This window comes from Ailuropoda melanoleuca, chromosome 2, assembly GCF_002007445.2.
Source record: "Ailuropoda melanoleuca isolate Jingjing chromosome 2, ASM200744v2, whole genome shotgun sequence".
In the NCBI taxonomy this organism is placed as follows: domain Eukaryota; kingdom Metazoa; phylum Chordata; class Mammalia; order Carnivora; family Ursidae; genus Ailuropoda; species Ailuropoda melanoleuca.
The window spans coordinates 62825519-62851362 of NC_048219.1; the positions used below are offsets into that span (position 1 = coordinate 62825519).

The 25844-nt window shown below is 38.6% G+C and overlaps 1 protein-coding gene across 3 annotated transcripts in view; it reads right to left on the minus strand.

Moving 5' to 3' along the window:
- Nucleotides 1-25844, minus strand: part of DIPK1A (divergent protein kinase domain 1A) — a 104815-nt gene that overhangs the window by 44647 nt on the left and 34324 nt on the right. The window contains exon 1 of one of the 3 annotated variants that reach the window (XM_034653912.1): nucleotides 8754-8790. The exons of the other annotated variants lie outside the window; for them this stretch is intronic. The gene's annotated coding sequence lies outside the window, so the exon portion shown is untranslated. Of the gene's footprint in view, nucleotides 1-8753; nucleotides 8791-25844 lie in introns of those variants that run through there. 3 annotated transcript variants of the gene reach the window in all.

The following is a 25844-nucleotide window of genomic DNA, read 5'->3' on the forward strand; positions in this document are numbered from 1 at the left end:
CAGAAGTGGTGCCTGAAGACGTGGTATCTCATGACATCTCATGATCAAACTTTCACGGATAAGGAGCTACTTCTTATGGATGAGCAAAAAGAAAGTGGTTTCTTGAGATGGAATCTTCTGGTGAAGATGCTGTGAAGATTGTTGAAATGACAAGAGAGGATTTAGAATAAGACATACAATTAGTTGATAAAGCAGCAGGATTTGAGAGGACCGACACCAATTTTGAAAGAAGTTCAAAAATGTTATCAAATAGCACCACAGGCTACAGAGAAATTGTGAAAGGAAGAGTCCATGGATGCAGTAAATATTGTTGTTTTATTTTAAGAAATTGCCACTGCCCCCTCAACCTTCAGCTGCTACCACCCTCGTCAGTCAGCAGCCATCAACATCGAGGCAAAACCCTCCACCAGCAAAAAAATTACAAACGCTGAAAGTTCAGATGATGGTTAGCATTTTTTAGCAATAAAGTATTTCTCAACTAAGGTATGTATCTCTTTTTTTAGACATAATGCTATTGTACCCTTAATAGACTATGGCAGAGCATAAACATAACTTTTATATGCACTGGGAAACAAAAAACTTCATTTGACTCACTTATTGCAAAATTCCCTTTATTGCACTGGCCTAGAATCAAACCCACAATCTCTCTGAGGTATGCCTGCACTAGGATTTAGCGGAAAAAATAAGGATGGGTCAATTACTGTAGTTGGAACTTCAGATACAAAAACCAATGAATTAGGGGCACCTGGCTGGCTCAGTCGGAAGGGCATGTGACTCTTGATCTCCGGGTCATGAGTTCAAGCCCCATGGTGGGTGTAGAGATTATTTAAATAAATAAATATTTTTAAAAAACAGCAACAACTAAGGAATTAAGGAGTACGATACTTTCAGAGCCTACAAAGTGCTTCAGCATTCCTCACCCTGCTGGAGCATTCGCTTTACACAGTCTATGTAACTAAAGCAGGAGTCTTTGCCTTCTTTGTACAAATAAATCACAAGTGGTCAGGCAGGACCCCTTCATCATGAATAAGAACCAAGGGCAAGTTCCATTCTGTTCCGTTCTTATTGATTCAGAGCAAGTACATAAATCAGTTTGGTCAAACATTTTTTTTCTCAACACGTGGGTGTTTGAAAAATTTTATCAGTACTTTGCTTTTAAAATCTTACCTAACCACAAATTCGCTATGCCACAAAGGAATTTAAAGGGCTCCTATTTATTCACCATAAAAATTATAATTCAGTATTTCTCAAAGTGCAGCCCACTGATCTCTCGAATTGGAATCAGTTGATGTAATTTTATTTTTAAGATTTTACTTATTTATTTGACAGAAAGAGAGCACAGATGGGGTGAGGAGAGGGAGAAGCAGGCTCCCCACCAAGCAGGCAGCCCAATGCAGGACTCGATCCCAAGACCCCGAGACCACGACCCGAGTTGAAGGCAGACGCCCAAATGACTGAGCCACCCTGGTGCCCTGATGTAATTTCTTAAAATGCTGTTTGCCAAGATCTACCCCCAGACCTAATGAAACAGAATCCTTAATGATGAAGCCTGGGAATATGCATTCTAAAAGCTCCCCAGATTATTCATATTAAATTTAGGGGAAAACAGTTATGGACAAAAGCTAAATAAATAATAACTTCTCAGGGGAAACACCTTTCTAGTTTACTAAAATGAGATTATATTTAACACCTACTTTACTGGCAATAGTGCCAGAACTAGAATGCATCATTCAAGGTCCTTTTCATTGCAAGATTTCATAAAATAATAAATGATTTATTAGTAATACATAATAACCATTATTAAGATGAATATGTTATAGCTCTTAAAAATTTGAACCAATAATTTAGTCATTTACAATTAGATTTGTATTTCTTTCTTTTTTTTTAAAAAAGGTTTGTATACCCTCTGCTACGGTCAAGTACCCAGCAGTTTCCTCACTACAAGGATCCCCCATGTTGTCCTTTTATAACCACATATACCTTTATCCTCTCCCCTTATTCCCTGGCAGCCATCACTCAGTTCCTCATTTCCACAGTTTGTGGAATGGTATATAAATGGATTCACACAGTATATAAGCTTTCAGGGTTGGCTTTTCTCACTGAGCATAATTTCCTAGAGTCTCAAAGGTTGTTTTATCAGTTGTTCCTTCCTTTTTTATTGCTGAGTCATATTCCACCACACGTACACGCCACAGTCTGTTTAACCCCACTTATTGAAGGCCATCTGGGCTGATTCCAGTTTTAGAGTAGTACAAATAAAGCTACCATCAACATTCCTATATAGGTTTTTGAGTGAAAATAACTTTTCGTTTCTGTGGAAGAGACGCCTGAGAGTGTCACTGCTGAGTCGTATGGTAGTGACAGGTTTAGTTTTTAAAAACACTGCCAGACTCTCTCCCCAAGCGGCTCTACCGTTTAACACCCCGGCGAGCAATGTGCAAGGATCCACCGGATCCTCACTGACTTGTGGTGTGGTCACTGATGTCACTTTGTTTTAATCCCTGCACATTGTAAAAATGAGAAGTGATATGTATCAATATAAAGATATTTATGATTACATCCTGGATTTAGAATGAAAACATTTAGGTTCCTGTCTCCTCTCCAGCACTTACTAACATGGATAAACTTTAACTTAAAACTCTTAAGTTGTGATAGGTTCATGAAGGTTAGTTTTATATATAATAGTTTTATACATAAAACATGTGTGTGTGTTTTATAGTTTTATAGTATATATTTATAGTTTAGCATAGTTTATACCACAGTATACTTTTATAGTTTATAGTATGTGTTTGTACAGTTTTATATACATGTATATATATGTGTGTGTATGTGTATACGTGTGGGTCAAACATTCGTGGAATTTTTAAAAATTTATTTATTTATTTATTTAACAGAGAGACAAAGCACAAGTAGGGGAAGCAGCAGGCAGAGGAAGAAGCAGGCTCCCCACTGAGCAAGAAGCCCTATGTGGGACTCAATCCCAGGACCCTGGGATCATGAACTGTGCCGAAGGTAGATGCTTAATGACTGAGCCACCCAGGCGCCTCCACACAAAAATTTTTATACAAATGTTCATAGCAGCATTACTCACGATAGAAAGAAAGAAAGAAAGAAAGAAAGAAAGAAAGAAAGAAAGAAAGAAAGAAAGAAAGAAGGAAAGAAAGAATCTAATGTCCATTAATCAAGGAATGGATAAGCAAAATGTTGCATACTATACAATGGAATATTATTCAACCACAAAAAAGAATTGATGTATTGACATGTGCTCTAACATTGAGAAACCTGAAATCATTATACTAAATGAAAGAAGTCAGACACAAAAGCCACACACTGTATAATTCCATTTATATGAAGTGTCTAGAACAGGCTAATCTGTGGAAACAGAAAGATTAGTGGTTGCCAGCGGCTGGCAGGAGGGAGGAATGGAGTGTGGTTGCTACGGGTACTTTTTAAAAAATGTTTTAAAAATAGATAGTAGTGATCGTAACTTTTATTCATCATAGTACTGTAAGTCCTACCCACAGCAATCAGGCAACATAAAGAAATAAAAGGCATCCAAATTGGTATGGAAGAAGGAAAACTTTCATTATTTGCAGATGACATGATACTACACATAGAAAACCTGAAAGACTCTATCAAAAACTGCTGGAACTGATAAACAAATTCAATAAAGCCAAAGGATACAAAATAAACATGCAGAAATCTGTTGCATTTCTATACACCAATAATGAAGCAGCAGAAAGAGAAATTAAGAAAGCAATCCCATTTACAATTGCACCAAAAATAATAAGATACCTAAGAATAAACCTAACCAGAGAGGTGAAAGACCTACACTCTGAAAATTATAAACCACTGATGAAAGAAATTAAAGACAGCACAGAGAAATGGAAAGGCATTCCATGCTCATGGGACGGAAGAACAAATATTGTTAAAATGTCTGTACTACCCAAAGCAATCTACAGACTTAATGCAACAGCATTTTTCACTACTAGAACAAATAATTCTAAAATTTGTATGGAACTGCAAAAGATCCCAAATAGCCAAGCAATCTTGAAAAAGAAAAAGTAAAGCTGGAGGTATCACAGTTCTGGACTGCAAGTTATATTACAAAGCTGTAGTAATCAAAACAGTATGGTACTGGCACAAAAACTGACACACAGATCAGTAGAGCAGAATAGAAAACCCAGAAATGAACCCAAAACTATATGGTCAATTAATCGTCAAGTAAGCAGTAAAGAATACCCAACAGAAAAAAGACAGTCTCTTCAACAAATGGCACTGGGAAAACTGGACAGCTATAAGCAAAAGAATGAACTGGACCACTTTCTTACACCACGCACAAAAATAAATTCAAAATGGATAAAGGACGTAAATGTGAGACCCGAAACCATAAAAATCCTAGGAGAGAGCACAAGCAGTAACTTCTCTGACATTAGCCATAGCAATTTTTTTCTAGTTGGGTCCCTGAGGCAAAGGAAAAAAAGCAAAAATAAACTACTGGAACTTTATCAAAATAAAAGTCTTCTGCATGGCGAAGGAAACAATTAACAAAACTAAAAGGCAACCTACGGAATGAGAGAAGATATTTGCAAATGATATATCCAATAAAGGGTTACTATTCAAAACATATAAAGAAATTATACAACCCAGGGTGCCTGACTGGCTCAGTCAGTAGAGCAGGCAACTCTTGATCTCAGAGTCATGAGTCTGAGCCTCACATCGGACATGAAGCTTACTTTAAAAAAAAAAAAAAAAGAACATATACAACTCAATACCAAAAAACCCAAATAATTCAATTAGAAAACGGGCAGAAGACCTGAATAGACATTCCTCCAAAGAAGACATCCAGATGGCCAACAAACATATGAAAAGGTGCTCATCATCACTTACCATCAGGGAAAAGAAAATCAAAACTACAATGAGATATCACCTCACACCTGTCAGAATAGCTAAAATCAACAACATAAGAAACAACAGGTGTTGGCAAGGATGTAAAAAAAAAAAAGGAATACTTTTGCACTCTTGTTGGGAATGCAAACTGGTGCAGCCACTCTGGAAAACAGTGTGGAGGTTTCAAAAAGGTAAAAACAAAACTATCCTACAATCCAGTAATCACACTGGGTATTTACCCCATAATACAAAAACACTAATTCGAAGGGATACATGCACTGTTATGTTTATAGCAGCATTATTTATAATTGCCAAGATATGAAAGCAGGCCAATTATCCATCAATTGATGAATGGATAAAGATGTGGCATATATATACAATGGAATGTTACTAAGCCATAAAAAACAATGAAATCTTGCTGTTTGCAATGACAGGGATAGAGCTAGAGAGTATAATGCTAAGAGATATAAATCATCCAGAGAAAGACAAATGCCCTTTGAATTCACTGATATGTGGTATTTAAGAAACATAACAAACGAGCAAAAGGAAAAAGAGAGACACAGAGAGAAACCAAGAAACAGACTCTTAACTACAGAGAATTGATGGTTAGCAGGGGGGAAGTGGGTGGGAAATGGGTAAAATGGGTGATGGGAATTAAGGAGTGCACTCGTCGTGATGAACTATGAGTGATGCATGGAAGTGTTGAATCACTATGCTGTACACCTGAAACTAATATAATACAGTATGTTAACTAACTGGAATTAAAATTAAAAACTTAAAGAAATAGTGATGGTTGTACAAATTTGTAATTACACCAACCACCGCTGATTGTGTGCTTAAAGAGGGTGAGTTTTATAGTATATTAATTTTATCTTAATAAAGTGGCTACTAAAAATTATTGCATTGGGAAAAAATCAGATTTGATCCATTGTTAGTAATATGAATAAATGAATCAACCACAACAATCTTCTAATTTTTCCTAAAGATTTTTAAAAATGAAGTTTACAATTTTACAAGTTTATTAAAATTTTACAATTTTACAAAGTTTACAAGTTTACAGGAGGGCATTCCAGTATTACACGTCTTAAGAATGTACCTTTTTTTTTTAAAAGATTTTCTTTTTCTTTTTTCTTTTTTTTTTTGTTTTTTTTTGTTTTTTAAAGTAATCTCTACATGCTACAGGGCTTGAACTTACAACCCTGAGATCAAGAGTCACACCTTCTTCTGACTAAGCCAGCCAGGTGCCCCAAGAATACTCCTTTTTTTTTTTTTTTAAAAGATTTTATTTATTCATTTGACAGAGATAGAGACAGCCAGCGAGAGAGGGAACACAAGCAGGGGGAGTGGGAGAGGAAGAAGCAGGCTCATATCAGAGGAGCCTGATGTGGGGCTCGATCCCATAACGCCGGGATCACGCCCTGAGCCGAAGGCAGACGCTTAACCGCTATGCCACCCAGGCGCCCCAAGAATACTCCTTTTTATAACTTCCTAGGAAGTTAAGATTTCCTTCTTTCTGGGCGGTAATTCTTTGGCCAATGATAAAGAGGAAAGGGGCTCAGATTCCAGAATGCTTCCTTCTTTTTGCTGTAAAATTCCCAGAACAAGAATAACCTGAATTAGTTGACAATCTGAAATTTTTCGATAAATAAAACTGGAAAATTTTGAAGAGACAGTTAATAAAATTTTAACATTCACCCCTCATTCCACACTAGAACAACAGCTGTTTTCATTATTCTTTTACCCTCTAGTCATCCACATGTAATTCATTTTATACACAGCTGTAATCAGTGTGTATATAATTTTGTATTCCTTTTCTCATTATGCTGTAAACATGGTATGTTGTTAACATGGTTTTTTATAACAATCATTTTCAGTGTCGCAATAATATTTCATCCAGCTGACGTATGGGATGAAACTCTTCCCTAAACTCTGCTCTAACTCTTCCCCTTACATTGATTTTAAAGTTGTCTTTCCCCAATTTTTCCGGGTGTAGACAAGCTGTATATAGATTTTTGTATTTCCCTTCTTTTGAATTATTTCCTTACGTTGTTCTTCAGCCATAGCGTTTCTGGGTCATACGGTATGAACACTTTTAAGGCTCGTGCTTTCTAAACTAGTATGAGTTTTTCAACACTATTTTGCGCTGTGGTGTGTATGTGTGTGCAAAGATATAGACAGAAAGGTTAATTTAATAAACATGAAATGGTACTGAAGGCTCTACTATTGAATTTGATTTTTCAAAATGGAATCACTTTTGCTTTTTAGTTATTAAAACAGCAAATATTCATTGTCAAACTTGAATAATTTATAAAGGATACAAATAGAAAGGGAGAGGTTTCCTGGAAGATTGATAAAACACATCACCTCCTAAATTTGAGTTTACTTAAGTGTGAAATGTGATTTAATGATCCGAAGTTCTAGGATGCTCCGCATAGAAACGCTAGAGCCTGAAAAAAGTCCACACTAGCTCCATGGAAGGAAAAAATATCCAAGTAGAGGGCCGTGGGATGTGATGACTAGCGGGACAAAGAGAGGATATTGGGTTAGCACATTCCACAGGGAAAAAGGCAGAAGCTGTGGTGCATTTTTGAGAGTGAAGAAATGAAAATGGAGGCTAAGATAACCTCCGTGTAGTCTAGACTGACGGGCTTGGCAGAAACACAAGGACCCATACGCATAAACAATCTCTCAGGCAAATTGAGTATCTAGAAGTATAACAAATAAAATTAATGTTAAATATACAGAAAAAATAAACTTGTCTCCTCTTTATACTATAAAGCTCAAAGATGAATGCTTCTTGGTCTAACTTAGAAGGCCAGCTCTTGACTATAGACCACAGAACATTAAAAAGTTTCTGATTTACAAGTCCATTCCTCAATTTTGCATTTTCTATACTCTGATGGAAACTGTTTTCTTAAGCCGAAAATCAGGTTGCCTCTTTGTAACCCCGCACTTTCCTAATCATTCCTATAACCCAATATCAAGATTGTGCTTACATACTGCCTTTATAATTTTAGTTCGCACTAGTCTGTAGATTGCTTGGTAAGCACTCTAAATTGTGTGGGTATATTCTGTATCCTCAATAAGACTGTAAACTCCAGGAAATGGCTTCTTTTCATTCTTATCTACCATTATAAAGAACATTAAAATGTAGCTAGGCGATCACAGAACCTTGCTTAATGTTGTGAGGGAAGAGGACAGAAAATAGCAATATATGGCTTCACACTTGGATTGTTAATACCACCAGGTATTCTGGATTCTACCATTCTCTTAACTGAACAGTTGCTCAAATGTTAAAGACCTTAGCCCTGAAAATATTGCCTATTACCTTTGCTTCATCTCCCAGCTCAGCTCATCCCACCCCACCCCACCCCATCCCCATTCAACTGAACTTTATGCTGCAGAGATACCAAAGTATTCATGTTTCTGAAATACACAGTGCTTTTTCACATCTCTAGGCCTTTCACGTGTTTCTCAGGAGTACCTTTCAACCACCTGAGCGTCTGGATTGTCTTTGCATTCTTTATAACCCACTCTGAAGCCACCTCCTCCAGGATCCCCCATGTCCACCCCAAGAACTGTTTGATGCTTTCTTCTGTTCTATCTGTATCTGGAACAATCTTCTACCGTTGCACTGAGTGTACTAGACTGTAATTAACCTACTACATGTATTTATTCCATTAGACACAATTCCAGGCTTAGTGAACATTTATCCCGGTAAGGAAGAATGGGAGGAAAGAATGGAAAAATGGAGGGAGGGAGATGCAAGGAAGTTTCTATGACCTCCTCTGAGCAGGAACCATGTCTTACTCATCTCCATATTTCTGGGGAGTAGGGCAGGTCTTAGGACATACAGTACTCACCAAATGTATGACAAGTGTTTTACACAAATCTGAAAGGAAAAAAAAGAAACCACCTTGGCATGAAATTCTTAAAGGAAAAACTGCCATTAATTAAAACAATGTATTGTTTGAGCCAAATCAACTGTGGTGCACATAAGCACATTAAGGGCCCAGCTTGAGACTATACGGATATTAGTGCCAAGAACTAAGCCAGACACTTAGAATTCAAAAATGTATGAGATATAATTCTCTCCCTGAAAGGGCTCATATTTTAGATGGGGAATCAGGTTCATAAAAAGATAATTACCATATAACATGATAAAACCTATATCCAGGGGCACCTGGGTGGCTCAGTTGGATAAGTGACTGCCTTTGGCTTAGGTCATGATCCCGGAGTCCCAGGATCGAGTCCTATGTTGGGCTCCCTGCTCAGTGGGGAGGCTGCTTCTCCCTCTGACCCTCCCCCGTCTCATGCTCTCTCTCTCACACACTCTCTTTCTCAAATAAAATCTTTAAAAAAAACCCTATATCCAGGGGCGCCTGGGTGGCACAGCGGTTGAGCGTCTGCCTTCGGCTCAGGGCGTGATCCCGGCATTATGGGATCGAGCCCCCACATCAGGCTCCTCCGCTATGAGCCTGTTTCTTCCTCTCCCATTCCCCCTGCTTGTGTTCCCTCTCTCGCTGTCTCTATCTCTGTCAAATAAATAAAAAATCTTAAAAAAAAAAAACCCTATATCCAGGATACATTAAGAAGATGAGGGTACAAGGAAGACATGTATATTATGTAGCTGGAGGTGATGGTGGTGGGGAAAGGGGGGAATTTGGGAAAGGCTTTCTGAAGAAGATGGTCCCTGGGCTCAATCTTAAATGACCAAGACATGCCTTAATATGTTTGGTTGGTGGGTTGGTCCGTGAAGGGGACTACTTGCTCTATGGCTCAAGTACCCTCCTGGGAAATTACTCATTGATTCTCAAGGGAACTGAATCCTAGCACATAAGCTAGGGTAAGGACAGTGGGTTGGTGCTGGAGAGACAGGCAATACCGTGGCTTCAACCAGACCAGATGAAGAACCAAACAGAACTGGATCTCAAAGGACATTGGGCATCAGAGCACGAGGGCGGCAGAAGACTTTACCGGAGTAGCCAGAGTGTAAGAGGAAGAAAAGAGGTGTGGGATGTGATGGCAGAGAGAAAAACACTCAGGGACCCAGGCTGGAGGAAATGGCTACCCATGAAGTAGCCCCGAAAACTGTATTCCAAGACAGATTTGAGCTATCCCTGGGGACTCTTAGTTGGGAAAGAGTTTGGAGGGCGCCAGAGTTTCCACAGTTTGGAGGCTAATGCAAAGTCAGAGAAATATTTACCTGCTGCTCTATGGACACATTATTATTATTATTATTATTATTTTAAATACCAGGTTGCTTTGTCCTATGTTGCATAATAAAAGTATGAGACACTATGCCAGCCAGCAAAGAGTTTACAACTGTGTTGAGAAAGCAATTGTTTTCATTTTTAAGTGCTACAGAAACACACTCAGGATACAAAAATTGTGAAAGATTTCCCAGAAAAGGAGGGAATGAAAGAATGCAAAGATGAGACTAACAGACCAAGTCCAGGGGTTATTTACAGAAAACATACTTGTTGGCCGACTCTGGATTTTGACTCAGGTCATGATCTCAGGGGTCCTGGGATCAAGCCCCATGTCAAGCTCTGCACTCAGTGGGGTGTCTGCTTGAGGATTCTCTCTCTCCCTCTCCCTCTGTCCCTTCCCCCCACTTTTGCGTGCTCTCTCTCTAAAATAAGTGAATAAATCTTAAAAAAAAAAAAAAAACCTGAGGGGCGCCTGGGTGGCTCAGCCGTTAAGTGTCTGCCTTTGGCTCGGGTTATGACCCCCCCACATACGGGCTCCCTGCTCAGCGGGAAGCCTGCTTCTCCCTCTCACACTCCCCTTGCTTGTGTTCCCTCTCTCTCTGTCCCTCTCTGTCAAATAAATAAATAAAATCTTTAAAAAAAAAAAAACATGAAGTAAAATAAGCTGGCAAAACAGGCTTACTAATTAGAGAGGAGAATTTGGTGGTAGAGTTCCTGGCAACCCAGGAACTGGACTCAGGTAGGACAGTGGCTGTGGGGTAAAGTCTCAGACAGAATGTTTCGGGAATAAGAACACAGTCTGAAGAAAGATAATTCCTTAGGGCTGGGCGGTAGGCAAGAACTAGATCCAAAGTGAAGGGCCTACAAGATTCTGACAGATGAGGTCAGGGGAGGTGTCTGGAAGATTTCCTGAGTCAGAAGCAGCATACACAGAGAACTCTCCAAGGAGTCCTTAAGCAAGAGGTGAGCTGTTAACAGTCCCCAGCTGGAGCAGACAAGTTTCTAACAAATGTGCTTGAAGTTAATTATCTTGTGGTGCCCAGTGTTGGCAGGCAGGGAATGAACAAGCGGAAATAACTGTCCAGAGCCAGCAAGACAGTAGGCTTCTGCTTTTCTCTTCAGTTGTCTGAGAAGCAGGGGTGACCCAGTGGGCCAGACATGGTGCCTGTTAGGTGTGGGTGGCTAACAAGATGTGATCCTACCTCCATTTTCAAAGGTCAAACAGGATGGTTGCTAAGAAGCCCAGGCAAGTCATTGACTAAAGGTACAAGGCAAGAGACCAGGAATTCTGTTCTCAACCCCTTGACTCTCCAATTACCTGGATATCCAACACACTTGAAGGTCATCAGAATGCCCTCTTATTGTTTTCCTAGGTTGGAAGATATTGCACAAGGGTATTAAGATGTCACATTTGTCTTATGCTCTGCTTTTAAAATTAAAGAATTTTGAAAACTGGAAAAGGTCAATATTTTAAATGTTCCCCTTTACACTGTTTTAGCTAATACCATATTTTGAATAACATTTGCATTCTCTCATTTAACTATTTCATGAACTTTTAATTGTTTTTGGCTCTCTCTTGTGCCACTATTTTTTATGTCCTTTTTTCTTGCTTAATAATAACATTTTCATCAAATTTTTGGGTTTTGCTCATTGAAAATAATACATGCTCATTTCAAAAGCTGAAAAAAATAAAAGAACCAAAAGATTAAAAAATCATGGTCTCATAGTAATCATTTAACACTTCAATATTTCCTTTCAGTCTTTTTTTCTGTGAAGTTTATTTTTTCTTTTCTTAATTACTGTACTGTAATATTATTTATTTGAACTTCTGGATCTTGTGGTAAACAGTGCCCGAGGGAGAAGATTTTCCAGATGAATTGTTTGTGCCCAATTACACAATTTTGTCCAGTGGGAATAACAACTCATGAGGAAACTGCTTTTAAGTTTAATCCAGATACCACAAGATACACATTCTTTCAGACTCATCAGTATGTTCTCTTCCATCCGTGTGGTTTGGTAGGATGAGGACTGAGAACCTGCGTGGCCTTCTGTTTACTGGAAGTCCCTTAGGAACTCTGCCAGTCCTTTCATAACATATATTCTGTTCTTAAGTTCTTCACCTTGATCTGTTTTTCAGTCAACTAAATTTTTTTTTCCTCAAGAGGTTGTGTGAATTGCCGGCATGGTTTTGAACCCTGGTAGTTATGAATGTCTGTTATCTTCGTGAATGAAACAAAATGCAGCTAGGCACCACACTGTAGTCACCAACTTCTCTCCTGAAAACTGGCTCACCTTCTGACATCCGATAGCATCCATAGCTACCAGCTCTCCCACAGTTTTCATCCTTTATTTTTCCCTATGTTCCCTGAACATTTCTCAAATGTGTTTTCCACATCATTGCTTCAGTACACTTCAGCGTGAATTCTACCTTTCACTGTCTCCAATTTGTATTCTAATTCTGCTTTTGCATGTTCAGTTTACCTATACGTATCCATCCTTACTGTCCCCTTTTCATCTCAGCCTTCTTGTTCCTTATGCTTTTATGCTTCAGTTCAATACAGAACAGGTCTTCCTGCATCAAAAAAGGTTAACAGAAAAGTTTCAAAATTTCTTATAGTTCTTATGCTAAATACTATTCAGAGTTCTTCTTCCTTTAAATCTTCATAATGATGTTCCCCTTCACTTGTTCTGAAAGTTTTGTAAGTCCTGGGAAGGGGAGCTAAGATGGCATAGTAGGAGGTCCCTAGGCTTGCCTTGTTCCTTGAACACAACTAGAAAAATATCAAATCATTCTGAATACCCAAGAAGTCAAACTGAGGACTGACAGAACAAAGAGCACAACTAGAGAGAGAGGGCCACACTGTGGAAGGTGGGAGGTGCAGGGATGTAGTTTGGGGGAGAAACAGATCATGGGTGCTGTGGAAGGGAGAGAGCCCTGATCATGGACAGGAGAGACAGAGACAGAGATAGAGACAGAGAGAAACACCCAGGGGATCACATAAGCAAAACACTTCCCCAAAGCCACTTCATGAGAAAACAAGAAGGGCTGGGTTTTGTGAGTTTTTACAACCAGCAGGGCTCAAAGACTGAATGAAGTTTTAGAGGTCCATGGCGTGGTTGGTGTGGAGCCCTGAGGGCACGGCAGTGCTTCTGTGGAGAAGGGCAAATAGCCCAGGGGCAGATGGCACGATCTGAGGATCTCCTGGGATGCACTGGAAGAGATGGTTCCCTCTTCTTGGAGTGCATCTGGGAGATGTGGCATTTCCTCTCTGGCGACAAAAGACCCAGGAGGCACCATTTCTCTCCCCGGCCACTCAGCATAGGCACAGAGACACCTGCTGAGGGCAGCTAACCCAGACACTGGCTCTTTGCTGTGCTTTACTCCAAACTCCATACGCCTGCACTTTGGCGCAACTGCCCTTCTGGGATAAACCTGCCTCAGTCCCAGCAGAGCGAGACCCTCCCCAAGAGACCAGCAAGGGTCTCCAACATGCCAAGTCCCTAAAGTTTGGAATTTAAAACTCAGCCAGCCTGCCCAGGATAGAGTCCAAGGTGCAGTGCACTGCCTGGTGGGCAGATGGCCCAGACACAGACAGGGTGAAGGCAGGAATCTGAGGGACACCTGGGACATGTGAGGGGGAGATTGTTTGCTCTTCTGGGAGGGCTTTCCAGACAGCAGTGGGCATGAACTCCCCTTTCAGGGGATGAGGGAGGGGGCTGGTGCCATTTCTCTCTCCCACCCCTCAGCATAAACTTACTTCAGGAACCAGCACAGCGACAACAGTAGCAGTGTAAACCGCTTACACCAAGCCCTATCCCCTGTGCTCTGCAGGGGCTGCTTTTCTCGGGTAAGTTTGTCTGAGAATAAGCCTGTTTTTGCCACCTTATTTTACTTCAGGTGTTTTTTTTTTAAGATTTATTTACTTATTTTAGAGAGAGAACAAGACCCTCCCCTAGAAGACCAGAACAAAACCCCCACGTGTACAATATCTACTGACCACAGCATTCTGCAAAGCTTCGGGTCTAATGGAAACAGCATCAGGTCTCATTTAACAAGCAGAGCAGAGCACACCTAGTTAAAACTTGCCACACTCTGGCCAAGGTCCAAACATTCCCCACTGCAGGCAAGGAGAACCTCTGTAGAGGACTGACCTGAAGGAAAGAGCAGCCAAAACACAGCAGCAGAGTGCACACAGTATTTACCACAGATACTTCCCGAAGTGCCAGGCCCTGGACTGTTTATGATCTCCTCTTCATTAAACAATTACTCTCAGGAGCGGGAAACATAACAAGCTTTCCTAACACACAGAAGAAGACAGAGACCCACACAAAATACCGAGATGGAGGAATTCATCCCAAAAGAAAGAACAAGAAAAGGTCACAGCTAGGGAGCTAATCAAAACAGATATAAGTAATATGCCTTATCCAAAATTTAAAGCAATAATCATAAGGATACTAGCCAGGCTTGCGAAAAGTGGAGAAGACACCAGAGAGTCCCTTACCACAGGGATAAAAGACCTAAAAACTAGTCAGGCCAGAACGAAAAATGCAATAACCAGGATTCACAACCGACTGGATGTAATGACCACAAGGATGGAAGAAGCAGAGTAATGATAAGTAATATAGAAGATAAAATCATGGAAAATAATGAAGTTGAAAAGAGGAGGCAAAGAATAATATTGGATCATGAACATAGACTTTGGGAACTCCGCAACTCCATAAAGCATAATAACATTCGTATCTTAGGAATCCCAGAAGAAGAAGAGAGGGATAGGGGGCAGAAGGTTTATTTGAACAAATTATAGCTGAAAACTTTCCTAATCTGGAGAAGGAAACAGACATCGAAATCCAGGAGGCACAAAGAACTCCCATCAAAATCAACAAAAGCAGGCCAACACCAAGATATATTGTAGTTAAATTTGCAAAATATAGAGATAAAGAAAAAATCCTAAAAGTGCAAGCCAAAGGAGTCCCTAACTTATAAGGGAAGACCAATAATGTTAGCAACACCAGATCTCTCCAAAGAAACTTGGCAGGAAGAAGCAAGTGCATAATATATTTAACACGCTGAATGGGAAAAATCTGCAGCCAAGAATACTCTATCCATCAAGGCTGTCATTAAGAATAGAAGGAGAGATAAAGGGTCTCCCAAACAAAAACTAAAGGAGTTTGTGACCACTAAACCAGCCCTCCAAGAAATATTAAAGGGGACTCTTTGAGTGGAAAGGAAAGACTAAAAGCAGCAAAGACTAGAAAGGAATAGAGAAAGTCTCCAGAGACAATGAAAAAAACAATAAAATGGCACTAAATTCATATCTATTAATAATTACTCTGAATGTAAATGGACTAAATGCTCTAATCAAAAGACAAAGGGTGTCAGAAACAAAAAAAACAAGATCCATCTATATACTGCCTGCAAGAGACTCATTTCGACCTAAAGACACCTGCAGATTGAAAGTGAGAGGATGGGGAAACATTTATTATGCAAATGGGTGTCAAAAGAAAGCTAGAGCAGCCATACTTATATCAAACTAGATTTTAAACCAAAGACTGTAAAAAAAGATGAACAAGGGCACTATATCATAACAAAGGGGTCTATCCAACAAGAAGATCTAACAATTGTAAATACTTATGCCCCCCACTTGGGAGCATCCAAGCATATAAAACAATTAATAACAAACATAAAGGAACTCACTGATAACAATACAATAATAGTAGGGGACTTTAACACCCCACTTAGATCAATGGACAGATCATTAAAGCAGAAAATCAACAAGGAAACAATAGCTTTGAATGACACAATGGAACAGATGGGCTTAACACATGTATTCAGAAAATTTCATTCTAAAGCAGCAGAATACACACTGTTTTCAAGTGCACAAGGAACATTCTCCAGACTAGATCACATACCAGGTCACAAATCAGGCCTCAAAAAGAACAAAAAGAATGAGATCATGCCATGCATATTTTCTGACCACACCACTATGAAACTGGAAGTCAACCACAAGAAAAAATGTGTAAAGACCACAAACATATGGAGGTTAAAGAACATCCTACTAAAGAATGAATGGTTCAACCAGGAAATTAAAGAAGAAATTAAAAAATACATAGACACAAATGAAAATGAAAACACTATGGTTGAAAACCTTTGGGATACAGCAAAAGCAGTCATAAGAGGAAAGTATATAGCAATACAGGCCTGCCTCAAGAAGCAAGAAAAATCTCACATATGCAAACTAACCTTACACCTAAAGGAGCTAGAAAAAGAACAAATGAAGCCTAAAGCCATCAGAAGAGAGAACTAATAAAGATTAGAGCAGAAATAAGTGATATAGAAACTAAACAAAATAATAGAACTAATCAAAGAAACTAGGAGCTGGTTCTTTAATAATAAAATTGATAAACCCCTAGCCAGGCTTATCAAAACAAAAAGGACCCAAATAAATAAAATCATGAATGAGAGGGGAGAGATCACAACCAATACCACGGTAATACAAACCATTATAAGAGAGTATTATGAAAAATTAAATGCCACCAAGTCAGACAATCTGGAAGAAATGGATAAATTCCTAAAAACATACAAACTACCAAAACTGAAACAGGAATAAGTAGAAATATTGAACAAACCATTAACCAGCAAAGAAACTGAATCAGCAATCAAAAATCTCCCAACAAACAGAAGTCCAGGGCCCGATGGCTTCATCAGGGAATTCTACATTTAAAGAAGTGTTAATACCTTTTCTTCTCAAATTGTTCCAAAAATAGAAATGAATGTTGGCTAACTGAATTTAAATAAAAAAACAAAAACCACCCCCAAAAAAAAACCCAAAAAATAGAAATGGAAGGAAACCTCCAAACTTATCCTATGAGGACAACATTACCTTGATCCCAAAACCAGACAAAGACCCCACTAAAAAAGAGAATTACAGGCCAGTATCCCTGACAAACATGGATGCAAAAATAAAATAGACTCTTAACTATACAGAACAAAGTGAGGGTTGCTGGAGGGGAGGTGGGAGGGGGGATGGATTAAATGAGTGATGGTTATTAAGGAATGCGCTTGTGATGAGCACTGGGTATTATGTGTAAGTGATGAATCACTAAATTCTACTCCTGAAACTAACATTACACTGTATGTTAACTAACTAGAATTTAAATAAAAACTTGAAACTACAAAAAAATAAAAAGAAAGAAAGAAAAGTTTTGTTAAGTAAGAGTGGCTATACCAACTTGCATTCCCACCAACAGTATAAGAGGGTTCCCCTTTCATATACACGATGGAATGTTACTCAGCCATCAGAAAGGATGAATACCTACTATTTGCATCAACATGGATGGAACTGGAGGGTATTATGCTGAGTGAAATAAGTCAAGCAGAGAAAGACAGTTACATGGTTTCACTCATATGTAGAATATGAGGAATAACGCAGAGGACAATAGGGGAAAAGAGGGAAAACTTAATGGGAAGAAATCAGAGAGGGAGACAAACCATGAGAGTCTCTGGACTCCAGGAAACAAACTGAGGGTTAGAGAAGGGAGGGGGGTGCGGGTGATGGGTATTAAGGAGGGCACACGTTGTGATGAGCACTGGGTGTTATATGCAACTAATGAATCATTGAACACTACATTAAAAACTAATGATATACTATATGTTTGCTAATTGAACATAATAAAAAAAAAAGAAAAGTTTTGATAAGTCCCATTTAGTTCATTTAATACACAGGACCCTTCATGATATTATCTACCTCCTTAGTTTCACAATCCACATTCCTCCAGATGCAATCTTTCCCATAACTAAGGAAAGAATTCTTTGTAATTTCCTGTTCATACCATGCTGCTTCTTACCTCTATGCCTTTTCAGATGCTGTTTTATCTGTACAGAATATTATCTCCTCAAGGTGCTCTTTCCCTAACACACAAACTTTTATCTAGTCAACTGCTACTCACCCTAAAAATCTCTGAGAGGCCTTTTCAGCCACTCCTTCCTCCTCCCCAACCCAGATTAACATGGTCCCTCCCTGAGTCCTGTAACAAACTACACACACTTCTGACAAAGCAAACGTCACCCCAATTGTTTATTTACTTACCCCACTGGACTATACATCCTTTAAAAGAAATATGTCTTCCATAAATTAATATTTCTAGTACTTCACATTGTAGGTATTTAACAAATGTCTGTTGAATGAATGGATTAAGAGATATAACTTTTTACTTTTAAAAAAATTAATAGATTTCTTTCTTAGCATAATTTTAGATTTACAGAAAAACTGAGCAGACAGTTCCCGTATACTACTCCTTCTCTCCCCACCCCCATCTACGTTAGGGTTCACTCTTTCTGTTGTGTAGTTCTATGAGTTTTGACAAATGCATAATGTCATGCATCCACCATTACGGTGTTATACAGAATCATCCCACTGTCCTTAAAATCCTTAGCTCCACCTAGCCATCCATCCCCACCTCCAACCCTGGATAACCACTCTTCTTTTTACTGTCTCCATAATTTTGTCTTTTCCAGAATGTCATATAAGTAGGAATCACGCAGTATGTAGCTTTTTTGGACTGTCTTCTTTCACTTAGCAATATACATTTAAGTTTTCTCCATGTCTTTTTGTAGCTTGATAGCTCATTCCTTTTTATTACTGAATAATAGTCCGCTGTTAACATGTACCACAGTTTATCTATTTAGCTACTGAAAGACATCTTGGTTGTTTCCAACTTTTTTTTTTTTAAGATTTTTATTTATTTATTTGAGAGAGAGAGAGTGCATGCGTGCGTGTGTACACAAGTTGGGGGAGGGACAGAGCAAGAAAAACTCAAGCAAACTCCCTGCTGAGCGGGGAGCCCAACACAGGGCTCCATCCCAAAACCCTGAGATCATGACCTGAGCTGAAACTAAGAGTCAGACACTTAACTGACTGAGCCACCCATGTGCCCCCCAAGTTTTGACACCCATGTCCCCCCCAAGTTTTGACTTAACTGACTGAGCCACCCATGTGCCCCCCAAGCTCCTGTAAACATCTGTGTATAGTTTTGTGTGGATGTAAGTTTTCAACTAATTTGAGTAAATACCTAAAAGCATGACTGCTGGATCATATGATAAGGGGCTATGTTTAGCTTTCTAAGAAACTATCAAACTATCTTCCATAGTCACTATAGCATTTGTATTCCTACAAGCAATAAATGAGAGTTCCTATTGTTCCTCATTCTTACCAGCATTTGGTATTGTCAGTGTTTTGAATTTTAACCATTCTAATAGGTATGCAATGGTATCTCATTATTGTTTAAATTTTCAAGTTCCTAATGGTCTATTATACGGTGCATCTTTTCATATGCATATTTACCATTTCTATATCTTTTTTTTTAAGATTATTTATTTATTTATTTGACAGAGATAGACAGCCAGAGAGAGAGGGAACACAAGCAGGGGGAGTGGGAGAGGAAGAAGCAGGCTTCCAGCAGAGGAGCCCGATGTGGGACTCGATCCCGGAACACCGGGATCACGCCCTGAGCCAAAGGCAGACGCCTAACGACTGCGCTACCCAGGCACCCCTTCTATAGCTTTCTTAATGAGGTGTCTATTCAGCCTTTTTGCCCACTTTTAATTTTTTTTAATTGTTGTGTTTTAAGAGTTTTTTGTATATTTTGGATACTAATCCTTCACCATATACGTGTTTTGCAATTATCTTTTCCCAGTCTGTGGCTTGTCTTTTCATTTTTAAAGTGTCTTTTGCAGAGCAGAAATTTTTAATTTCAATGAAGTCCCACTTATCACTTTTTCTTTCATAGACTATGCTTTTGGTGTTGAACCTAAAAACTCATCACAAAACACAAAGTCACCTAGATTTTTCTCCTATGTTATTTTCTCGCTTTGTAGTTTTGTGTCTTACATTTGGGTCTATGAACTCATTTTGAGTCCATTTTTAGTAGAAGCTGTAAGGTCAGTGTCTAAATTTACTTTTCTGCATGCAGATGTCCAATTGTTCAGCACCATTTGTTGAAAAGACTACCCTTTCTCTATTGGATTGCCTTTGCTCCTTCATCTAAGATCAGTTGAAAGAGACACACCATTGGGCAGAGTTTTTCAAAGCAGAGGTATTTAGTGGACTACAGCCAGCATTTTATTTTTTTTTTGAAAGATTTTATTTATTTATTTATTTGAGAAAGAGAGCAAGAGAAAAAGAAAGCATGAGCAGGGTGGGAGGGGTAGAGGGAGAGAGAGAAGCAGACTCTGCGCTGAGCAGGAAACCCAATATGGAACTCGATCCCAGGACCCTGGGATCATGACCTGAGCTAAAGGCAGACACTTAACCAACTGAGCCACCCAGGCACCCCAACAGCCAGCGTTTTAAAAAGTGAAATGGTCTAGGGGCGCCTGGGTGGCACAGCGGTTAGGCGCCTGCCTTCGGGTCAGGGCATGATCCCGGCGTTATGGGATCGAGCCCCACATCGGGCTCCTCCTCTATGAGCCTGCTTCTTCCTCTCCCACTTCCCCTGCTTGTGTTCCCTCTCTCGCTGGCTGTCTCTATCTCTGTCGAATAAATAAAATCTTTTTTAAAAAAAAAGTGAAATGGTCTAGACTAAAGAATATCAGAATACAGTAAATATAAGTACCGTTAGTAAAACTTTTGTTTCAGTTATGTGTGTGTGTACTGGGTTGTGGTTAAAACATAGTTTTTACTACAGGTTGTGGTTGAAAAAGTTTGAAAGTCAATTGCTCTAGAGAATCTACTAGAGATGAAAGGACATAGCCGTTAGATTTAAATAACTATCTGCCATATTCACCAGAAATTTTCAGTTACATATCTAAGATGCAAATCTAATGGCATTCTGCTTAAACGCTTTAAGATCATTCTGAAAGCAATGGAAAATAAAATGTAGTGATGTAAGAATAAATGCAGCAGGGCCATTCAGAAGACTGCTATTATGAGCTAGGCAAATTACGACAAAGACCTAAAATAAGGCAGTGGCTTTGGAAACAGAAATGAGATGACGCTAAGATCTGGACTGGATATGCAGGGAGCAGAGATGAGGATATACTGAAAGAGGAAAGGTAGTGGTATTTACCAATCCAAGAAATATAGAAAGTGGACCAGTTTTAGAGTAAAAGAAGGTAAGTACGGTTTTGGATATAATCAGTCTGGGGTGGTGACAGGGTTTCCAACTGGTGAAGTTCAGGAGGCATTTGAATACTGAGGCTTAGAGCTCAGCAAATAAGTAGTGGAAATTATGAGTATGAATAAAGCCACTTAGGGCAAGTAAAAACAGTAAGAAAAATAAAAGGCGAATAATAAGATCATGGGGATTGTAAGCATTTAAGTAGTGAAGAGAAAATGGCAACCCCCCCACACACAAATAAACACTTGGAAAAGTGTGAAGAGAACCAACACAGTAGTATTACGTAAACTAAGAGAGGCAAAACAAGATAGCAGATTTAAACTCAAACAGATCAGTAACAACATAAAATATGAATGAACAAAATGCTGTTAAAAAACAAAAATTTTCAGCCTGTTAAAAGAAAAAGATTCTCAAAGACAAAAACAAAACAAAACAAAATCCAATGATGTGCTATTCATAAGACTCACATCTAATTTAAGAATACAAAAAGGCTGAAAGTAAAAGAATGGAAAAAGCTATGCTAATCAAATACAAACCAGCTATAGCTGGTGTGATAGGTGACAGTATAACTATATTGGTACCAGCCAAAACAGACTTCAAGGGATACATCCTAATGATAAAATGAGAAATCATCATGAAATATAGCATTTTTGGATTAACAGGCTCCAATTTTACAATCTCAAGATACATAAAGCAAAAACGACAGAACTATAATAGGAAATTGGCAAATTCACAATAATGGTGGGAGATTTGAACACCTCTTTCAATAATTGGTAGAATAATTAGACCCAAAAAAATCAGTAAGACTGGAAAAGATTTGAATGACGTGACAGCATGATTTGGAAACTTGACTTAATACAGAATATTTCACCCAACACTGCTACATACATGTTATTTTCATGCATACATGGAATTTTTTTTAGTGCTGAGGTATAAATTTTGCCTCAACAAAATTCAAAGGGTTCAAAAATTCAATTTAAATAAGCAACTAAAGCACTAACAGGGAATCATTAGCCTTAAATGCACAGGTCAGAAAAGAAGTTTGAAAATTACAGAGTCAAAAGATCTGAAGACACCTCACCAAAGAAGATTCACAGATGGCAAATCAACATTTGAAAAGATGTTCCACATTATCTGCCATTAGGGAACTGCACATTAGAACAACGAGACACCACTATGCATTTATTAGATTGGCTAAAATTCAAAACACTGACAATAACAAAAACTGGCGAGGATATGGATCAACAGGAACTCTCATATTGCTGATGGGAATGCTAAATGGTACACTCACTTTGAAAAACGGCTCAGCAATTTCTTACAAAATGACACATGCTCTTACCATTCAATCCAGCAGTCATGCTCCTTGGTATTTACCCAAATGAACTGAAAACTTATGTGTACCCAAAAACCTGCACACTATGTTTATAGCAGCTTTACTCATAGCTGCCAAAATTTGGAAGTAACCAAGATGTCCTTCATTACAGGAGTGATTAAATAACTGTGGTGCAGTTAGATAATGGATATTTTTCAGTCTTAAAGAGAGGTCAGCTATCAAGCCATGAAAAGCCATGGAGGGACCTTAAATGCTTACTATTAAGTGGAAGAATCCTATCTGATTGATTTCAAGTATATGACCTTTGGGAAAAAGGCAAAATATAGAGACAATAAAAAGAACAGTGGTAACCAAGGATTAGAGGGTGGGAGAGAAGTATGGGTGGAGCTCAGAGGATTTTCAGGGCAGTGTAACTATTTATATGATATTGTAAAGGTGGATACAAACCATTATGCATTTGTCCAAACCCATACAATGTACAACACCAAGAATGAACTCTAATGTGAACTACAGACTTTGGGTGATAATGAAGTATCATCGTAGGTTCATCAACTTAACAAATGGACCACTCTGGTGGGGGACCTTAATAGTGCAGGCGGCTGTATGTGTGTTGGGTATATGGGAACTCTACTTTCTGATCAATTCCGCTGTAGATCCAAAATGCTATAAAAATAAAGTCTATTTTGGGGAGGGAAGGGCAGGGAGAGAGGGAGAGAGAGAATCTTAAGCAGGCTCCACACCCAGCACAGAGCCCAACGAGGGGCCTGATCTCTTAACCCCGAGATCATGATCTGAGCTGAAATCAAGGGTCGGACACTCAACCAACTTAGCCACCCAGGTACCCCTAAAGTCTATTTTTTAAAAAATTAAATAGCTAAACATACACCTCAAGAAGTTAGAAAAAGAACAGAAAAAAAAAATCAAGGAGGTAGAAGGAAAGGAAGAATACAGAAATTAATAAAAAAGAGAACAACCTAAAATAAAGAAGATTAACAAAATGAAACTTTGTTCCTTAAAAAAAAAAAAAAAAGTTCGAGATGCCTGGCTGGCTCAGCCAGTAGAACATGTGACTCTTGATCTCGGGGGTGTGAGTTCAAGCCCCACCTTGGGTATAGAGATTACAAAAAAAAATTTTTTTTAATTAAAAAAAAAGTTCCAAGGAGAAATAGAAAATGTAAATAGTTTCTACACTTAGAAACTGAGGAAGGAAAAGTGTCAAGAAAGCAGGCCTGGTCAACAGTCCCCAATGGCATAAAAAAGTAAACAATTAGAATGGAAAACTGCCTGATGACTCTGGCAATAAGGAGATCACTGATTACCTTAGCCAAGAACAGTTTAAGTAGAATGGAATGAAGTAGAACTAGTTTCGAAATGGAAAAAAAATCCTGGAGATGTTAACATCAATGCTAATATTATATATCTGCAAGAAGCTAGGTTGTATTTATTTTTACCTTTGAGCAGTGTCTCCCACACAGATGCTCAAAACTTTATTTGCTGAATTAATTCAGTTGGAAGGGAAAATATTACATACAGAGGGCTTTAAATGCCTGCCAGTGTTGAGAACTGAATTAAGAAGTCTTAAGATTTCTAAACAGATTTAGAGCCTAGTGATGTTTAAAGTGATGTTTCAAGATTGATCTGGATTTGAGCTTACCTTGGGAGAGGGAACACCGAGGGCAGGGAGCCTACCTGGGATGCTGTTGCAGCAATTGAGGCCCGGCCTTGACTAGGACAGGCCAAATGCACTAAGACGAACAGTGAAATCCGAGAGACATCATGAAAATAAAATTACTAGGATTTGTTAATAAATGGATATGGAAGTTAGGAGAAAAGTATGGTAAAGCTATCTGAAAGACTGAAAAAACTAAGAAAATGAAGGATGGAGATCATTGGTGACATACAATGACATTTTAACTGCAGATGGTCCCCGATGTCAATGGTATGACCTTATAATAGTGCAAAAGTGACATACATTCAGTAGAAATTGCATTTCGAATTGTGAATGTTGATCTTTTTCCAGGCTAGCAGTGTTCAGTACTACCCTCTCTTGTGACGCTGGGCAGCGGCAGCCCCAAGCTCCCAGTCAGCCACCCAAATACGAGGGTAAACAATTGATACACTGACAACCATTCTGTACCCGAAAGACCAGTCTGTTTTTCACTTTCAGTACAGTATTCCATAAATTACATGAGATATTCAGCGCCTGATCATAGGCATTGTGTCAGATGATTTTGCCCAACTGTAGGCTGAGTAAGTGCATTCAGTACCTTTCACGTAGGCTAGACTAAGCTATGAGGCCAGGTGTAGTAAATGCATTGTCGATTTACTACAGGTTGATCAGGATATAACCCAGTTGTTAAGTCGAGGAAGATCTGTAAATGGAACTTCAACTAGATTTATTTCTACAGAATAAATAAATCTTTAAGAAACTGATATTTAATTTTCAACATTCATCTTTTGGTTACAAACTTTCTCAAACAAGTAAATTTTAAATCCAGTTGTTAACTGGGACCTTTACAAATGAATAAAAATCAGTGGAAAATTTATTCAAATTCAAATACTTTTATCTTTATTTCCAGAAGGCAAGATAATGGGATAGTTTTGAATTATCTGTGGGAAATGCCACAAATAAAAGAAAAAGTTTTTTTAAAAAAACAATTTAAAGCTAGGAGACTAGTTCAAAATTAAAAATTAGCACAAGAAAGTCAAATGACAAATCTGCAAGATATTTAATACTACATACATAATCAAAAGTTTTCAATATATGTAAATACACAGATCACTCATACAGTTCAAATTCATTTCCAGAGTCAGCATACACTGTGGAAGGTTGCTCGCCTTCCTCTTTTCATTTCATTTTGGCTCACCTCTACCCTCAAAACATCTTGAAACATAGATAGTAAGGAAACAAAGAACATAAGCTGTCTCTGAGAATATTTAGAATGAAATAGCTCAGCATTCCTTTTCTTTTTCACTAAACCATGCACTGCACCACAAAATTAAACAGACATCTCTAGGGATACAGAGTTGCCAAGAGTGTTTCTGGCAAAAATAAAATCTGGCCCTTCTCCAGATTCTATACATGGACAACAGTGGCTGCCCTACAGATGGAGATTGATTGCTGGCTGGCTGGTCTGTGGTTACTTAGTAGTGTCAAGATAAAGAATATTAGGCACAGATCATTTTCATGTCTAAAGACTTCTGACAACAAACTTGCTCTGCTTAATTTCTCACATTCTGCAATACTGAGAGTTAGTTACTGGAGAGAGAGTTACAATTCTAGCCCTCATTCC